The sequence below is a fragment of the Anomaloglossus baeobatrachus genome, chromosome 1, assembly GCF_048569485.1.
Source record: "Anomaloglossus baeobatrachus isolate aAnoBae1 chromosome 1, aAnoBae1.hap1, whole genome shotgun sequence".
NCBI lineage: Eukaryota > Metazoa > Chordata > Amphibia > Anura > Aromobatidae > Anomaloglossus > Anomaloglossus baeobatrachus.
This window is the reverse complement of record NC_134353.1, coordinates 714,648,324-714,666,774: the sequence shown is the minus strand read 5'-3', so window position 1 is coordinate 714,666,774 and position 18,451 is coordinate 714,648,324.

Below are 18,451 nucleotides of genomic sequence, written 5' to 3'. Positions count from 1 at the left end.
GGTCCGTTTCTGGCGACCTGCAGAAATATTCCTCCTGTATCAATCATCTTGAGCAGCTTAAGAAAGTTGACTTTGACTGGTACTACACCCCGCTGAAAATTTCCAAATTCCGTGGTTCCTATCCCCAATCCTGCTGGAAGGGCTGCTTGAGTGTTGGTTCCCTAGGGCACATGTGGTGAGATTGCCCGCTCATCCGGCCTTTTTGGGAAGAAGTGTCTAACATTATTACCTCAGTTACAGGCCTGGCTGGAAGTTTGAGTGGTCCGCTAGCGGTTTTGGGGATAGGTTTACATATATTCCCTGGCGATTTGAGACCTATTGTATCACACATTCTAATAGCAGCACGTATGTGTCTGGCAGACAACTGGAGAGAAATAACTATCCCCTCTAAATTGGAAATTATCCAAAAAATCAATAAACATTACCAATACGAGCTCCTTCTGACATCAGATCTGTTTACCAAAAACAAAATAAGGAATCATTGGTCGCCCTAGGTGGTGTCCAAATTCTCGTCCTTCCAGTCCTGATTGGTGGACCTGTTATCTTATTACCTATCATCCCTACCCTTGCTTCCTATGTTGCAAATTGTATGCCCTAACCCTACTATGCAGAATTTTCAGCTGTTACCTGTTTTTACTTTTAATTTTATTGTCCTGCTGTTATAGGACAAATTTTTCAACTGTCCGCATGTTTGTTGCGGTGTATAACCTGTATTATATAAAATCTTAATAAAAATGTATTGAAATAAAAAAGAAAAAGTGCCGCAAGAGCATTATCATTCCATTGGTAAGGACCACCCACTTTCTGAATTTCTGACAAAACATTTCAGTGGAATCCTGACCTTGGATCAAAGCCAGCAAGGCTTTCTCTGCCTGATCAATAACATTCAGTAAATCATACAACAATCCCAGGGCCTGAAAAAAGGAATCCACAGTAGTAAGAATCGGATCATCAGTAGCCAATGAAAAAGCCCAGTCCTGAGGGTCCCTACGCAACAAGGAGATGACAATCCTAACCTGCTGCACGGCACTCCCTGAGGACTTAGGCTTTAAGAGTTATAGCAAATTTCAAATGGCGACTCTCTCAGTGCAAAGAAAATTTTAAAATTTAAAAATTAACCTTTAATATTTCCACTAAAATGGTCAGATGACCATAGACAAACAACACTAAAAGATAGGTTTAACCCCTCCTGTTTCTTAGGGGATATATATATAAACCAAGTTGAATTTCAACCACAGTAATAGATTGGACCCATCTCACCAATTTATGGGTACCTTTAAAGTCTACTGGTAATAATAATAATACATTTAATAAATTGGATTCATCTCACCAAATTTATACAGGTGCCGCTTATCACAAAAAATGGGGTCCAATTTATTCCATAATGGAGCCCTTAGGAAGTTGGATTTATCTCACCAAATTTATAAAGGTGCCACTCTTCATAAGGATATTGGGGTCCAATTCATTCCAAATGGAACCCTTTAAGAATGTTTTCTCCTGACGCGTTTCATTCAAAATTCACTCTTCAGGGGAGTCAGAAATCCATCTCAGGTCTCATTCAATATGTACCTGTGAGCTGCACAATATGCCAGAATATGCAAAATGACAAAAAGATAACGGCAAGTCTGCAAGCCCAATTTAAACTCAAAAAAAAAACACTCACCAGTCAGCCTAGACCCATCAAGGAGTCATAGATGCAGCGGACCGAATCTTAGTCCCAAGATACATGGACCAGATACCTAAATGACACGCCGAAAAATGCACAGTACAAGAAAAATCAGCAATTCAGCGGTCCTCAAAGATCCCACATACAGATATAGGTAAAAGGGGAACTTACCACGTGGCAGGAGCGGCCGTAACTCTCGCTCTCTCAAGGAGCCGCCGCATAATGCCAGGTTTTAAACGTTCCCCCTCATCCGGCCATGTGACGCTGTTCCGCCCATTTAGTCACATGACCACGGCCGGATATGCCGCGTCATGTTGTTTACGATAACTAAGGCAACAAGTGCCGTACCCTCGCTGCCCGGTCACGTGAACACTACGTCACACAGGCTGAGTATAGGATTACAACAATCTCAGAACAGAGACAGCACTCTCATTTGATTCATTAGCGCGAACAGCACAATGTGGTCACTCTTTCAATAGACGGATGTGACCATCATACTAAACAGGAGGAGATTTCAAAAGAAGTAGCTAAAATACCATACAGTATTATTATTATTAGATTGTTTGTAGCATGGAATGTCCACACCGCTGTAAAAGACGGTTCAACCAACGATTGCCACAAACAATTTTAAAGTGACTGCATATTGTGTTACAAATTATAGCCATGTCACCACGCTATTAGGACACACCTCTTAAACAAACATCAGAAGTGTATCACCCATATATATGGCAGTGTCATTATCATCCCAAAGATCAATACTTACACTCAAAGAATCCCAATAAGGCAAAGGCATCTTCAGAAAACATTTTTTTTTTTTTATATTTTATCACTAAAAAGATCTCAAAGGTCCCGTATGTGATGACAATATCTGGGGGATTAGCCCAAAAACTGACAATGATCTAGAAAGGTGAAAAGGAGGGTAAAGAAGGAATGGAAGAATACAATGGAATGAAGGGACTACCCTTGCCCTAAATAGACTAGCTGTAAACTCTGACCCTACCTATCATGTGGGGGTTGGCGCCCTAAGATAGAACGGTGTGTGGGCGCCCCCACTCGGCCGACGTATATCCCTCCTCTCTACCACTGGCCCTGCATCACCACTAGATAAAGGGTGCGAAAGAAATTTCCTCATTTAATCCATTTGGATGTAGAGTCTTTAACCAAAAAATCCATCTGGACTCTTGTTGCAACAGCCTCCTGTCCCAGTTTCCTCCTCTGGGTAGTGGCTTAATACAATCAATACCCTGAAATACAATAGCAGTGAGATCCCCATTATGCATGCGATGTACATGCCTTGCCAGTGGTGTATCGTTGTTCAGTCTGATATCCCTGAGGTGTTCACCTATCCGCCGTCTGAACTCCCTACGGGTCTTACCCACATATTCCATTCCACAACCGCAGGTCGCCTTATAGATTACCCCCTGTGTCTTACAATTGATGAAAGATCGGATATCATATTCCTTCTTCGTCACTTATAAAATTTATGTTTTTTGTCTTTCAGATGGTACTGATATTTTTCAATCGTATTTTGCAGAGTTTTTTCTTTCCCCTGAAAGTCTGGATCCTTCGAGAAAGTATTGGTCAGTTTTCCAACCCTGAAGGGCTGCTACAAATGTAGCGGCTGTATAGCCTGCAATTCGATTCTTGTTGGCAAAAGATTTACAAGTCAAGTGATGAAGAAGGAATATGATATCCGATCTTTCATCAATTGTAAGACACAGGGGGTAATCTATAAGGCGACCTGCGGTTGTGGAATGGAATATGTGGGTAAGACCCGTAGGGAGTTCAGACGGCGGATAGGTGAACACCTCAGGGATATCAGACTGAACAACGATACACCACTGGCAAGGCATGTAAATCGCATGCATAATGGGGATCTCACTGCTATTGTATTTCAGGGTATTGATTGTATTAAGCCACTACCCAGAGGAGGAAACTGGGACAGGAGGCTGTTGCAACAAGAGTCCAGATGGATTTTTTGGTTAAAGACTCTACATCCAAATGGATTAAATGAGGAAATTTCTTTCGCACCCTTTATCTAGTGGTGATGCAGGGCCAGTGGTAGAGAGGAGGGATATACGTCGGCCGAGTGGGGGCGCCCACACACCGTTCTATCTTAGGGCGCCAACCCCCACATGATAGGTAGGGTCAGAGTTTACAGCTAGTCTATTTAGGGCAAGGGTAGTCCCTTCATTCCATTGTATTCTTCCATTCCTTCTTTACCCTCCTTTTCACCTTTCTAGATCATTGTCAGTTTTTGGGCTAATCCCCCAGATATTGTCATCACATACGGGACCTTTGAGATCTTTTTAGTGATAAAATATAAAAAAAAAATTTTTTTCTGAAGATGCCTTTGCCTTATTGGGATTCTTTGAGTGTAAGTATTGATCTTTGGGATGATAATGACACTGCCATATATATGGGTGATACACTTCTGATGTTTGTTTAAGAGGTGTGTCCTAATAGCGTGGTGACATGGCTATAATTTGTAACACAATATGCAGTCACTTTAAAATTGTTTGTGGCAATCGTTGGTTGAACCGTCTTTTACAGCGGTGTGGACATTCCATGCTACAAACAATCTAATAATAATAATACTGTATGGTGGGGCGTGGCCTGGACGGCAATGTGAAGAGACGTGTTTGTGGAGCTCTCCTGCAAACTCCCTTGATAAATCCCTGAATACCGCTGTCATCACTGCCTCAGCCGGCTGTCAGGAAGATAAGGTGGTGAGGACTTGTCTGGGGTGAGTCTGGTGGATGCAGAGAGGTGCCATGGTCCGTCACAGGCAAAAAGATAATGGAGGTGGGAAAGTCCCCAGCTCTCAAGATGGTGCCATGATAAGGCAGGAAGCTGAGAAAGTTAATGCAGCCTGTCAGGAGAGGATGCAGATCGCTGCAAGGCTGGAGAAATTTGCCCGGACTTCAGAGAAATCACTTCAGCATATAGATAACAGAGGTGAGGAGGGAGAAGATAATGCCAGCTCTGATGAGATGGGGGATGGTGAAAAGCAGCAAGATAAGACAGGAGAAGTGGAGAAAGCACATAGTGCACAGGAGGCTCCAGAAAACCCCACTTTAAAGGACGTTTTTGCAGTGGTGTCTTTTTGTAAAGAGGCTCTGACTACTCTGACGAAGCAAGTTAAGGGATTACAGGCAGAGGTTGCTGACATCAAGAAAGACCTCAAGAAAGCCGATCTGAGAACAACGGCTGTAGAGGAGAGAGTGGGGATAACAGAGGATCATATTACAAAACTACAAAAGTCTGAAAAAACATTTGCACAGCAGATAGCTGAAATCATGGCAAAAAATGATGATTTAGAGAACCGCTCTAGAAGAAATAACATCCGAATTGTCGGCATCCCTGAGAAAGCGGAAGGAAGAAACCCCACTGAATATGTAGAAGACTGGCTCAGGGGGAAAATGGGTGCTAATGTCTTATCCAAGCTCTATGCCGTGGAACGTGCACACAGAGTCCCGATGCAGCCACAACCAGCAGGCAGGGGCCCTCGCACTATGCTAGCCAAGCTCCTCAACTACAGAGACAGGGACACTATACTGCGAAAGGCAAGAGACATGGAGGATCTTATGATTGACGGCCAGAGAATTTCTATATACCCGGACTACTCCATTTCTGTTCAAAAGCTACGTATGACTTTTACAGGAGTAAAGAGGCGCCTGCGAGAGATGGGGGTGCAATACTCAATGATGTTCCCGGCAAAGCTAAGAGTGACGGCGTTGGAGCGGGTGCACTTTTTTACAACTCCAGAGGAAGCCATGCAGTGGTTGGACGCAAACGAAAAGCGGATCCGTTTGAAGGAATGAGCTGACTGTCTGAACCTGCAGTGTGTTGGAGAAGGCCGACTGAGGCTCTACAACATCCTTAGGAACTTACAGGGGACCCTTCTTGTTTTTTCTTTTTTTTTTTCTCCTTCCCTTTGGGATTGAGGTAGTATGCAGGGGGAATGCGAAGGGTTTGATGTGAGCTTCGCAGGACATGGGGACTGCCTAATTAGGCGCGGTGGTGGTATTTACAATTTGAGATTCCAGTTTGATTACTGTTCGCCATTTTACTGTTATATTGGTTGAGTGGAATATGATTATACATAGAAAGGGGGGGAGTGGAGAATTGTTGGAAAAGGGACGAGTTTTAAAATGTATCTAAGAGGGGAAGGCGAGGGAGGTAGGGGGGAATTTAGTAGGGATTATGGACCAGGTTTGGAAAACCCGATGCTTCACGGGAGTACTCGAAAACAGGAAGTGGTGGGGAGTAGGAGGGGAGGGGAGCAGGGGGGGAGGGGGGAAAGGGGTAGGGTAAAGGCAGCATGGGGAGATACTACAAGGTTTGATGGTTTTACTGGGTGGGATAATGGGGGATAGAATTAAGGTGTTGAGTTGGAATATTAGAGGGTTATCAGATAGGTCTAGGAGAGCGGCATTAATTAAATATGTTCAAGACCAGAACCCGTCAGTAATATGTCTACTAGAAACGCATCTAACAAAGGAGACAACACATGTTTTAAATAGGAGATGGGTGCAGAAGGCCTATCACTCCACCTTTTCCAACTATGCAAGGGGTGTATCACTGCTGATCCATAGCTCTGTGCAATATGAAGAGATAGAAGTGTATGTGGATAAAGAGGGACAGTGTGTGGCCGTCAAGTGTAAAATATTTGGCAGACTCATGTGTATAGCTGCAATATATATACCACCTCCATATAAGTGCACCAAACTAAGGGAGATAAGGGAGTTCTCTGAGAAGGGGGGAGTAATCCCTTTTTTACTGGTGGGGGACTTCAATAATGTGATAGATCTGTACTGGGATAGGAGTAGTAGACCTCCAGGTATCCAGGATAGTTGTATGACTTCGTTTGGCACTCTTATTGGGGAACTTGGAATGGTGGATGCCTGGCGAGTGAGGAATGGGAGGGTATCCTGCTTCTCTTGTTATTCGGCTTCGCATAACACTCTGTCCCGTATTGACATGGCTCTAGCTAGTGATCTGATGGATGCAATGATAAGTGACGTGCAATATCTGACAAGAGTGATTTCAGATCATAGCCCAATTCTAGTGTCCATACGACGGGGGACCCTGACAGGGGGAAGGAGGGGAGAGTGGAAGCTTCATCCAGCATGGATCCGTCATATTAATATGGGGAATATAGAACGGGATCTTGGGGATTTCTTTATCCACAACAAGGGTAGCACTGGTCCGCTGGTGGTATGGGATGCGATGAAGGCATACCTCAGGGGGCTCCTGTTCAGGGATATCTGTAAACGTAAAACACAGACGAGGCAGGATGAGAAAGATAGCCTGGAGGCCTTAGATAAGGCAGAGCTGGAAGCAATCCGGAGTGCTACTACGGACGCGAAGCAAAATCTTAGGCAGGCGCATGAACAGGTTAATAAGATGCTTTTGGAGAAGGCGGTAAGGAAGCAGGCATTCCAAAAATTGCATTTTTATGAGGAGGGGGGAAAAGTTGGTCATCTATTATCGGTCATAGCTGCAGCTCAAAGGAGTAGTTCATTTGTGCATGGTATGGACACGGTGGAGGGGACACAGGTCACTGAGGTTGAGGAGATCCTTGGGGTCTTTAAAGATTTCTATCGCACGCTATATTCTTCTAGCGGAGAGATGAGGGTGGAAGAGGTGGACTCATTTCTTGAGCGAGGTGAGCTTCCGGTGTTGTCTGTGGCGGATAGAGATAAACTGGAGTCACCTATTACTATTGAAGAACTGGAGGAAGCTCTGCATGGCATGAGCAATGACAAGGCACCGGGAGCAGACGGGCTACCAGTTGAAATTTATAAACAGTTAGAAGAAATCCTATTACCCAAACTATTGAAAGTCTTTGAGGTGGCGGAGGGGGAAGGTGTATTGCCTGAATCTATGAGAGAAGCAATAATAGTAGTAATTCCTAAGGAGGATAAAAATCCGAGGCTTCCAGACTCATATAGACCCATCTCGTTATTAACAGCGGACGTGAAGCTTCTGGCTAAGGTGTTGTCAAACCAGCTGACTGGAGTTATATCTAACCTAATCCATATGGACCAATCAGGGTTCATGGCCAATAGGTCGACAGCTGCTAATATCAGGAGATTATATCTTAATCTACAGTTGCCGCCTGACAACCCTGGCCGGAGGGTGATCGCTTCGCTAGATGCCCAGAAAGCGTTCGATAGTGTTGAGTGGGGGTATCTGTGGAAAGTGTTGCAGCATATGGGTTTTGGCCCACGGTTTGTAAAGTGGGTGCAGCTGTTGTATAATAGGCCTACTGCTAAAGTTAGAGTTAACGGTATGACCTCCTCAGCGTTTGAGTTGCACCGGGGAACGAGGCAGGGCTGCCCACTATCGCCGCTCCTATTTGCTATTGCAATAGAGCCTCTGGCGGCGGCCATTAGGAAATCAAAGGAGATCCATGGATTTAAGTATGGGCATTTAGAGGAGAAAATAGCTCTTTATGCTGACGATTTATTACTTTTCTTGGGGGATCCATCAGCCTCATTGGATCATGCCATGCAGATAATAGAGAAATTTGGAGAAGTTTCGGGACTGACCATTAATTGGTCTAAATCGAGCCTCTTTAAAGTGGATGGGGAAGTAGCCTGGACAAATGAGGATACTGGGGCTAACAAATTGAAGAATGTGGACGAATTTAAATATCTAGGTATCCAGATATCTCTGCCAGTAGAAAAATACATACAGGTGAACTTATGGCCTCTCCTTAAAAAATTGAGAGCCAAGGTGGATGCCTGGAACAAGCTACATTTGTCAGTTGTTGGAAGGGTTAATTTGCTAAAGATGGTAGTAATGCCTAAACTCCTATACATACTGCACAATGCCCCTGTTTGTATTTCCAGGAAAAGATTTAAAGGGATAAACTCGCTGTTTAGGGACCTGGTGTGGGGTAAAACGCAGCCTAGGGTGCGATTAGAGACTTTACAAAGGCCGAAGAATGAGGGGGGTCTAGCAATCCCAAATCCGGAATTGTATTATATAGCGGCGCAATGTCAACACCTCAGGGGGTGGTCTGATCGAGAGGAAGATGGGGGCATTAAAGAAGTACTGGAATACATAGTGGGTAGAAGTCCATTGGTAATGGGACTAGAGGATGGTGCGGTGGGGCTCCTGGGTAGAACATCTCCTACAATGGCACTTATAAATAAGACCTGGGATAGGCTGAAAAGGGTGAGAGGGGTGACCCGGTTAACTAAGTTTACACCTATCTGGGATAACAGTAATCTCCCGGAGATTCAGAAAATGGGGAATATTGAGGAGTGGAGACGCAAGGGTGTGATATACATGCATCAGATATTGGACGGAGGAATTGTGAAATCATTCCCACAGTTACAGAGTGAGTTTCAGTTACCGGCGTCCGGCTGGCTCCACTACAGACAATTAAAACATGCGATTGCAGCCCAAGCGGCTAAACAAAGTGTGGCCATGCAGACTGACCTGGTACTGGAGTATGTGTGTAAGGGTGGAGGAAGCACTAAAGGGATCATTTCTGGCACATATAAAGATATACTACATACCTTTCTTTTAGACTACCCAATTAAAGCTAAATCTAAATGGGAGGAGGAAGTTGGGCCGATAACGGAGGAAGTGTGGGAGAGTATCTTAGAGTATATCCCTAAACTTTCCATGAGCGAACCAGCCAGACTGTCTCACCTATACGTGATTCACCGGGTATATAGGTCTCCTTTACTGATGTTTAAAATGGGGTTGAAAAGGAATTCGGAGTGTCCAAGGTGTCAGGGATCTGACGCAGGTATTTTTCACATGATGTGGTCTTGTCCGAGACTGGTCTCCTTTTGGACTAAGGTTATCCACAAGATAGGAAGAACATATGGGTGTGTCCTCCCCAGGGAACCAGTGATATGCCTATTGGGATATGTTGAGGAGCTTGGGGTGGAAAATACTATGAAAATTGTCATTGCTAGGCTGCTGTATGCGGCAAGAAAGCTAATCGCCAGGTCCTGGATTAAAAAAGACCCCCCGACCAGGGGAGAGTACATTAAAGGGGTGAAATGTATTCTTCAGCTGGAACAGGGAGTGTATGAAAGAAGGGGGAATGTTAAAATGTTTGAGAGGCTCTGGACTCCTTGGCTGCAATGCGGATAGGATGAGTGATGGACCAGTAAACTGATATGGGACGGGGATAGCCGTCTGAGACCTCTGATGTGTGTGTTTTGTTTTATTTGTGTTACTAGTTGTTCCTCCTGCACAACGGGATGGTTGCTATACTACAGTTGAAGGGTATCCTAAGTGTGTACTAAATGGGATGTAGTATCGGGGAGAAGTGTTGCTGCCGGGGTGGGGGAGGGGGCGGGAGGGGGAGTTAAAGGGGTAATAGATGTGATAAATTTAATTTGGATGCCGATTTGTTATTCTGTTGTATGTATTCTGTTTTAATAAAAAAGTATCTGATTTAAAAAAAAAAATAATACTGTATGGTATTTTAGCTACTTCTTTTGAAATCTCCTCCTGTTTAGTATGATGGTCAGATCCGTCTATTGAAAGAGTGACCACATTGTGCTGTTCGCGCTAATGAATCAAATGAGAGTGCTGTCTCTGTTCTGAGATTGTTGTAATCCTATACTCAGCCTGTGTGACGTAGTGTTCACGTGACCGGGCAGCGAGGGGATGGCACTTGTTGCCTTAGTTATCGTAAACAACATGACGCGGCATATCCGGCCGTGGTCATGTGACTAAATGGGCGGAACAGCGTCACATGGCCGGATGAGGGGGAACGTTTAAAACCTGGCATTATGCGGCGGCTCCTTGAGAGAGCGAGAGTTACTGCCGCTCCTGCCACGTGGTAAGTTCCCCTTTTACCTATATCTGTATGTGGGATCTTTGAGGACCGCTGAATTGCTGATTTTTGTTGTACTGTGCATTTTTCGGCGTGTCATTTAGGTATCTGGTCCATGTATCTTGGGACTAAGATTGGGTCCGCTGCATCTATGACTCCTTGATGGGTCTAGGCTGACTGGTGAGTGTTTTTTTTGAGTTTAAATTGGGCTTGCAGACTTGCCGTTATCTTTTTGTCATTTTGCATATTCTGGCATATTGTGCAGCTCACAGGTACATATTGAATGAGACCTGAGATGGATTTCTGACTCCCCTGAAGAGTGAATTTTGAATGAAACGCGTCGGGAGAAAACATTCTTAAAGGGTTCCATTTGGAATGAATTGGACCCCAATATCCTTATGAAGAGTGGCACCTTTATAAATTTGGTGAGATAAATCCAACTTCCTAAGGGCTCCATTATGGAATAAATTGGACCCCATTTTTTGTGATAAGCGGCACCTGTATAAATTTGGTGAGATGAATCCAATTTATTAAATTTATTATTATTATTACCAGTAGACTTTAAAGGTACCCATAAATTGGTGAGATGGGTCCAATCTATTACTGTGGTTGAAATTCAACTTGGTTTATATATATATCCCCTAAGAAACAGGAGGGGTTAAACCTATCTTTTAGTGTTGTTTATCTATGGTCATCTGACCATTTTAGTGGAAATATTAAAGGTTAATTTTTAAATTTTAAAATTTTCTTTGCACTGAGAGAGTCGCCATTTGAAATTTGCTATAACTGTTGAACATTGAAATTTACCCATTGGCTATTTGCGACTTAGGCTTTAAGGCAAAAAACAATTTACAATCATTATTAAAATTCAAAAATTTAGACCTATCCCCCGAAAACAATTCAGGAACAGGAATTTTAGTTTCTAAAACAGGATTCTGTCTAAGATACGCTGAAATTGCCTGAAGCTCAAAGGAGAGATGCTCAACACACTCAACCAACTGTTTTGTATCCATGTCAACAAAAAAATCTTCCACAGTACCCAAAGAAAAAGTGGAAAAATAAATGGAGATAAAAAATATTTTCCCTTCTTTTGAGTACCTTTTTTCTTTTGTGGGCCAGTTATACTGTTATGATCTGGTAACCGTGGAAGATTACAAAAAATTCCTATTGGTGAAAAAATACCAAGAAAACAGGAGTAGTTGGAACCTGGGCTGACTGCAATCCCCCATAATTATCAGACCTAGAAGTAGCTGTGGAGCGTTCCTAAAAACCTAAATGCCTCGTCACAGCCTGAGAAACTAGCTACGCCTCACAGAAAGAAATGAGGAAATCTACCTTGCCTCACAGTAGTCCCCAATGGAGTAGATAGCCCCCCACATACAAAGATTATGGTGATTTATTAAAACACAATACACAGATAGGAAAAATAGATTCAGCAAAGGCGAGGCCCAACTAACTTGATACAAAGAAAAAGAAAGGAAACTGATTGTGGTCAGTACCAAATCCCTGTAGAAAAATACCAAACTCCTGATAGTAAAAATGGCCCTGGATGTCGAATGACCTCTCCCCCACTATATCAGGTACTCCTGTAAATAATGGGAGAACAAAATATCAAAAAGAACACAAAATACAGAAGATAAAATAACCAAATTAGACAGGGAGAAAATCCTTTTTCCTGCAGGAGAGCTAGCAAAGAGGAAACCTCTATACTCACAACAGAAGAGAAACCAAACTTCACCTGCAATAAAACAGATACAAAGAAAAACAAACACCCTAAGGTGTAAACCAGGAAGCAAGAAAAAAGCTGAGAACTTATCTGCAGAAATCTTTCTCAGGGAAACAGGGAAGGACAAAACTCCAAGTCAGGAACAGAGACTGAGGAATATACAATTATAACCGGCGCCAGCAAAGCAAAAAGTGCTCTCCTATATACACCAGACCTGTTTGCAATAGGACTTCCCTAATTCCCAATTAACGCCGACACCTGTCTGAGTCACAGGCTCAGATTCAGCACCACTACCATTCCTGGCCACCAGAGGGAGCTTCAAAACAGCACCGATACAGATGACATTTACAACATGTAAGACTCCGAGATGCAATCTAATATATGATAGACTATGAGGATGCATTTTAATATGTGGAGGGCTATGGGGGTCTTCATTATAATATATGGAGAACTATGGGCCGCATCGTACTATATGGAGGACTGTGGGTGCATTTTAATAATTGGGGGCTATGTAGTGCTTTATACTATATGCAGGGCTATGGAGTACTTTATATGATTTTTGAGAACTAAGGGGGTGAATAATACTATTTGGAGGACTATGGGGTTGCATTAAAATATATGGAGAACTATACGGTGCATTACAATATATGGAGGACTATGGTGTGCATTATAGTATACGGAGGACTATGGGGTTGCCTTATAATATATGGAGGACTATCGGGTGAAATCTAATATATGGAAAACAATGGGTGGTGTATTATGATATATTGAGGACTATGGGGTGTATAATATAATTTGGAGGACTATGGGTGTGCATTATACTATGTGAGGGACTATGGAGTACATTATAATAATTGGGGACTATGTAGTGCTTTATACTATATGGAGGGCTATGGGGTGCTTTATATTATTTTTGAGAATTATGGAGGTGAATAATACTATTTGGAGGACTATGGGGGTTGCATTATAATATATGGAAGACTATGGTGTGCATTATAGTATACGGAGGACTATGGGGTTGCATTATAATATATGGAGGACTATGGGGTGAAAATTAATATATGGAAAACAATGGGTAGTGTGTTATGATACATGGAGGAATATGGGGGTTGTAAGGATGCAATGTGGTAGATGGCCGGTATGTGTCACAGAGGGGGAAATCCTCTGTGATCTGAACCTGGAATGTTTCTCTGGGACTTGTAGTTCCATGAGGATTGTTGTACACATTCAGGGCTGGGTTCATGGGATGGTCAGAAGTGATGGGCGGGACTGACCATCCACATACCTCCCATACGTAGGTGTGTCTCATGGGATTTAATGGAGCTGTCGTTTGTCACATGATCTCTGTGTGCTGGTGGGAGCCATCTTGGTTGGAGCACATGTGCAGGAGATCCTGTGCATACAGAGCTAGTGAGGGCTCTGAAATGTCAGGGAGCTGCAGAATCCACTGAGGCTGTGAGGAATTGGAACGTGTCCATGGGCCGGGATGTTGAGCCCAGTGTGAGAGTCTCCCTGGACTGGATGGAGGCAGACTGACAGCCTGCAAACCTACTGGCAGGTAACACCCCAGAAAGGGGACTATACTGGCTGATGCCAGAGAATGAACTGTATGAACAATCAGCAGTTTAAACAGACAGTGAGACATTGTCCTGCGGGAAAGTGGCTGTGGCCCATTACACTGCGTGGTTTATGAGGATGTGAATAAATCACCGAGATTCTTTAAGTGACAAAGTGCTTGTGTGTGTCTTGATCCCGCTGCCAGACGTGTGCCCCAAGACGTTCAGGGCCCAGGTCGTCACATTATGGTGGAGAATGCGGGCATATGGCCTGGTTGCTAGGGGCAACGCAGCCTGGTTGCTAGGGGCAACACAGCCTGGTTGCTAAGGGCAACGGCCTAGGACATATTCTTGTGGATACGGACTGCTTGCTGTGGATCGGCGGGTCCACGAAAAAATTTTTTGAAGCGGTTTGCGGTGGATCGGCGGGTCCACGAAAATTGACGGCGCACTCAAGCAGCTTGCGGTGGATCGGCGGGTTCACGAAGTTCCGGGAAAGCTGAGCGACCATGAGTGGAGCCGCAAGCCTGGACGTTATGGAGGAGCTGTACCAGTTCCTTGTGTGTGGACAGCAGGAGCTGTCAGTGCGCAGAGATGTGGCAGCAGTGGACCAGTTTGTGAATTCCCTTCTGGGGCCAGTACGGGCACAGGGTACCCAGGGAGATAAAGGGGAACGGTGTGAACTGGGATCTAAGGACACTGCAAGGAAGCCACAGAAAGCCCATAAAGGGGTGGTTGCCCATAAAGGGGTGGAGTCCCATAAAGGGGTGGTTGCCCATAAGGGGGTGGAGTCCCATAAAGGGGTGGTTGCCCATAAGGGGGTGGAGTCCCATAAAGGGGTGGTTGCCCATAAGGGGATGGAGTCCCATAAAGGGGTGGATGCCCAAAAGGGGGAGGAGTCCCAGAAAGCGGTGGTCCCCCAAAATGGTGCAGAGCATCCCAAATCCAAGGGTGAAGTGGCACAGATGGACTGTAGCCAGGGACAACAGTGTTCATGCCACAAGTGCCCGGTTTGCGGTATAGACCACCCATCCGACGATAAGCCACGTCTGTGTTCCGTGGAAGTGGATGGGGAATCTGTAACAGGGGTCGTAGACTCAAGGAGCTTGGTGACCCTGGTGAGGGCCACTTCTGATGTCAACTTGATTCCTGGAAGGAAGATCCACGTCAGCTGCACCCACAATAATGAGACAGAATACCCAGTATCCAGCGTGGTCATAAAGACAGCCAGGGACAGTGGTTCTCATGATGTTGGTGTAGTCTCAGATTTACTGCACCCAATTATTATAGGTTGGGACTCTAAATTATTTGTGCACTTGTGGAAGCAGGGGGACGTATCCGGTTGCTTGTGTAAGAGCCAGAACAGCCCAAAGGAAACCCTACCACATTGGGAGGTGAAAAGGGGTCCTTGTTGTGGAGTTATGTGTGGTAAGGAGGAGATAGTACCTTCTAAAATTGACTGTCCTAAGTTAGGGGTGACCAAAGAAAATGGACGGACCCAACTTGGTGACATAGGGACTAAGGGAATAACCAATAGTGTGACCGTTAAAAACGGGGTAGCTCCAGAAAGGGAGGCAGATATCTGGTTAAGTGGGGACATGATAGTCCAGGACGCCAGGGGGAGTGACGATGACTCCAGAATGGACACTGACTCTTATAAAAGGACAAGAGAGTGCAGTGAGGTACAGACAATTGAGAAGGGTAAAACCTCCTCCAGACGCCGGAGACGTAATAAGCGCCAAAAGCTTGTGCAAGGTATCCCGTCTGAGGGTGCAGAGAAAGTGAAGTACCTGGTCGAGGAAAACACATTGCCAGTAGCAACTGCTAAGGTAGAGTCAGACAGCGATGTCCTACACAAGAAAGAGGTATCAGAAACTGAACTGACACATTGTAACGACAGACATCAGCAGGGTGAAATGTCAAAAAATGAGCCAACCAAAGCAGTAATGGTGGTGTCTCCTATAGATTCCAAGCATGAAGCAGAAGGTCTGTCGGACAAGAGCACTGTGGGAGGTGAAATCCTAGAGGGTAATACAGGACAAGGAATCCTGGAGAAAGTTGGTGAAGTACAAATCCATAGAGGTCATGGTGAGCAGACCGGTAAATTACCCAGTGTTGGGGTGATGAAGGGTGAAAACGGGGCCAAAGGTCTAAGAGGAACAGAGTACCACGCTGAAGGGTGTGACACCCTTGCAGAAAAAAAGAGGACTGAATGTGACACTGCAGAGACCCGCAAGGAAGTTGAAGGTAACGCAGTGAAGACCCAAGAGACAGCTGGTGCTGCAGAAGTGAAAAGAGTCTCTGATGAGGTGAAGTCTGGACCAGAGGTCTTATCAGGAACTGATAGCCTGAGTGACCTGCCTGGTAAGACCAAGATGGAAGACATAGAGATTGTCTTGGTTAAGAAGAGTAGCAAACCCAAAGGCTCTGAGGCTGGAGCTGAACCGGAAGAGTGTGTAACTCAAGAGGTGGAGCCGTGCATGAGAGAAAAAGATAGATGCAAGAGACCAAAGGAATGGTCTAATTTCCTTGAAGGTCAAGAAACCGGTCCATTCTTTAAGTGCATGGTAGATGTGCCCGAAGACCTAAGAAAAGCCTGTGCCCATAAGTCGATGCATGAGACGTTTAAGAAGGCTGTAGGGGCCTGTGAAGTGTACTTTGCCCCAGAGACTTGTCGGTTGGTGGTGTGCTCTGCCAGTAATGTCACAAAGAAGCGGGTGGCTATCCTGAGTGACATGCACCTGCAGTGTCTTCGCACGAAATGGCTCATCTCGGCACAGATGGAAGAAGACACCAGACGCTTGGAGTGTATGAAGCAGCTCACTGCAGAATTTCAGGAAGTTGTGGTGGTGAAGAAATCATTAATTGGGCTCGCATTAAGAGCGCTGAAAAGTAACATTCAGCAAGCCAGGAAGGTTCCAGGTATTACAGCGATTGAATTAGAAGAGCACAGTGGAACATTCCAAATCTATGGGAAAACTGAAGAAGCAGTGAAAACAGCTCGAAGGCTGTTGGACTTTGTGGAAGAGGTCACACAAGTGCCCAGAGAACTTGTCAAGAAACTGATTGGCAGAAATGGAAGAGTCATGCAGGAGATGGTTGATACATCCGGTGTGACGAGAGTAAGACTTAAGGTTTATCATAAAGCCAGGTTACCCTGTGAAGTTGGTATGGTTCCATGTGTCATGGCGGGAACAAAGGAGTGTGTTGAAAACGTACGAGTTCTCCTAGAATACCGCCTGGGATACCTGGAAGAACTAAAGCAAATGGATCTTGAAAGACAGAAGATTGCAGAGACACTTTGTCAAGTGAGTTTGAGGTCACGACCGCTTTCGGGCCAGGGCCCAGAGAAGAAGTGTGGTCCACCTGATGAACGTGTTGCCTTCACTGGCAAGGGAAGTAGGTCCTGTAGGGAAAGGAGCCTAGGTCATAGAAGACCTACCTATAAATCAGGCTATGGCACAGACTCTGAAGGGTCCAAGCCCTCTAAAACAAAATCTGAAAGAAAAGATGGAGGGAGTGACTGGTCCATAGCCAAAAGTGGTGGTGGGAAAAGGCGGAGATGGAAAGGTGACCTAAGACGTCATAAGAGAAGAGGCCATAGTAGATTGGCAAACAGAGAGTGTGCAGGGTCTAGTTGTGGGAGATCTCCTGTCGGCTTGGTTGTGAGGTACCTGGACAAGAGCCCCTCTAGTGGACTGGTTAGCGCAGAGTCAGGCCGCACGGTAGTTTTGACTGATGGGGTGTCTCACTACCACACTGACCGTTGGAGACAGTTATGGAACGATATGTCGGACCGGCGGACGTGTCTGAGAAGAGGGTTCACTGAGGAGGGTTTGGTGACAGTGGCGGATGGTCGGTCAGGAGCAGAAACTCCAAGTTTTCGTAGAGGGCCCATTCGACTGGTAGGGTATGGTTTCCCTAATGCCCTGTCTCAGGGTCACTGTAGGTTGTCGAGTGTTCCACCCTACAAGTTGGAACAGAGGGGGGGGATATGTAAGGATGCAATGTGGTAGATGGCCGGTATGTGTCACAGAGGGGGAAATCCTCTGTGATCTGAACCTGGAATGTTTCTCTGGGACTTGTAGTTCCATGAGGATTGTTGTACACATTCAGGGCTGGGTTCATGGGATGGTCAGAAGTGATGGGCGGGACTGACCATCCACATACCTCCCATACGTAGGTGTGTCTCATGGGATTTAATGGAGCTGTCGTTTGTCACATGATCTCTGTGTGCTGGTGGGAGCCATCTTGGTTGGAGCACATGTGCAGGAGATCCTGTGCATACAGAGCTAGTGAGGGCTCTGAAATGTCAGGGAGCTGCAGAATCCACTGAGGCTGTGAGGAATTGGAACGTGTCCATGGGCCGGGATGTTGAGCCCAGTGTGAGAGTCTCCCTGGACTGGATGGAGGCAGACTGACAGCCTGCAAACCTACTGGCAGGTAACACCCCAGAAAGGGGACTATACTGGCTGATGCCAGAGAATGAACTGTATGAACAATCAGCAGTTTAAACAGACAGTGAGACATTGTCCTGCGGGAAAGTGGCTGTGGCCCATTACACTGCGTGGTTTATGAGGATGTGAATAAATCACCGAGATTCTTTAAGTGACAAAGTGCTTGTGTGTGTCTTGATCCCGCTGCCAGACGTGTGCCCCAAGACGTTCAGGGCCCAGGTTGTCACAGGG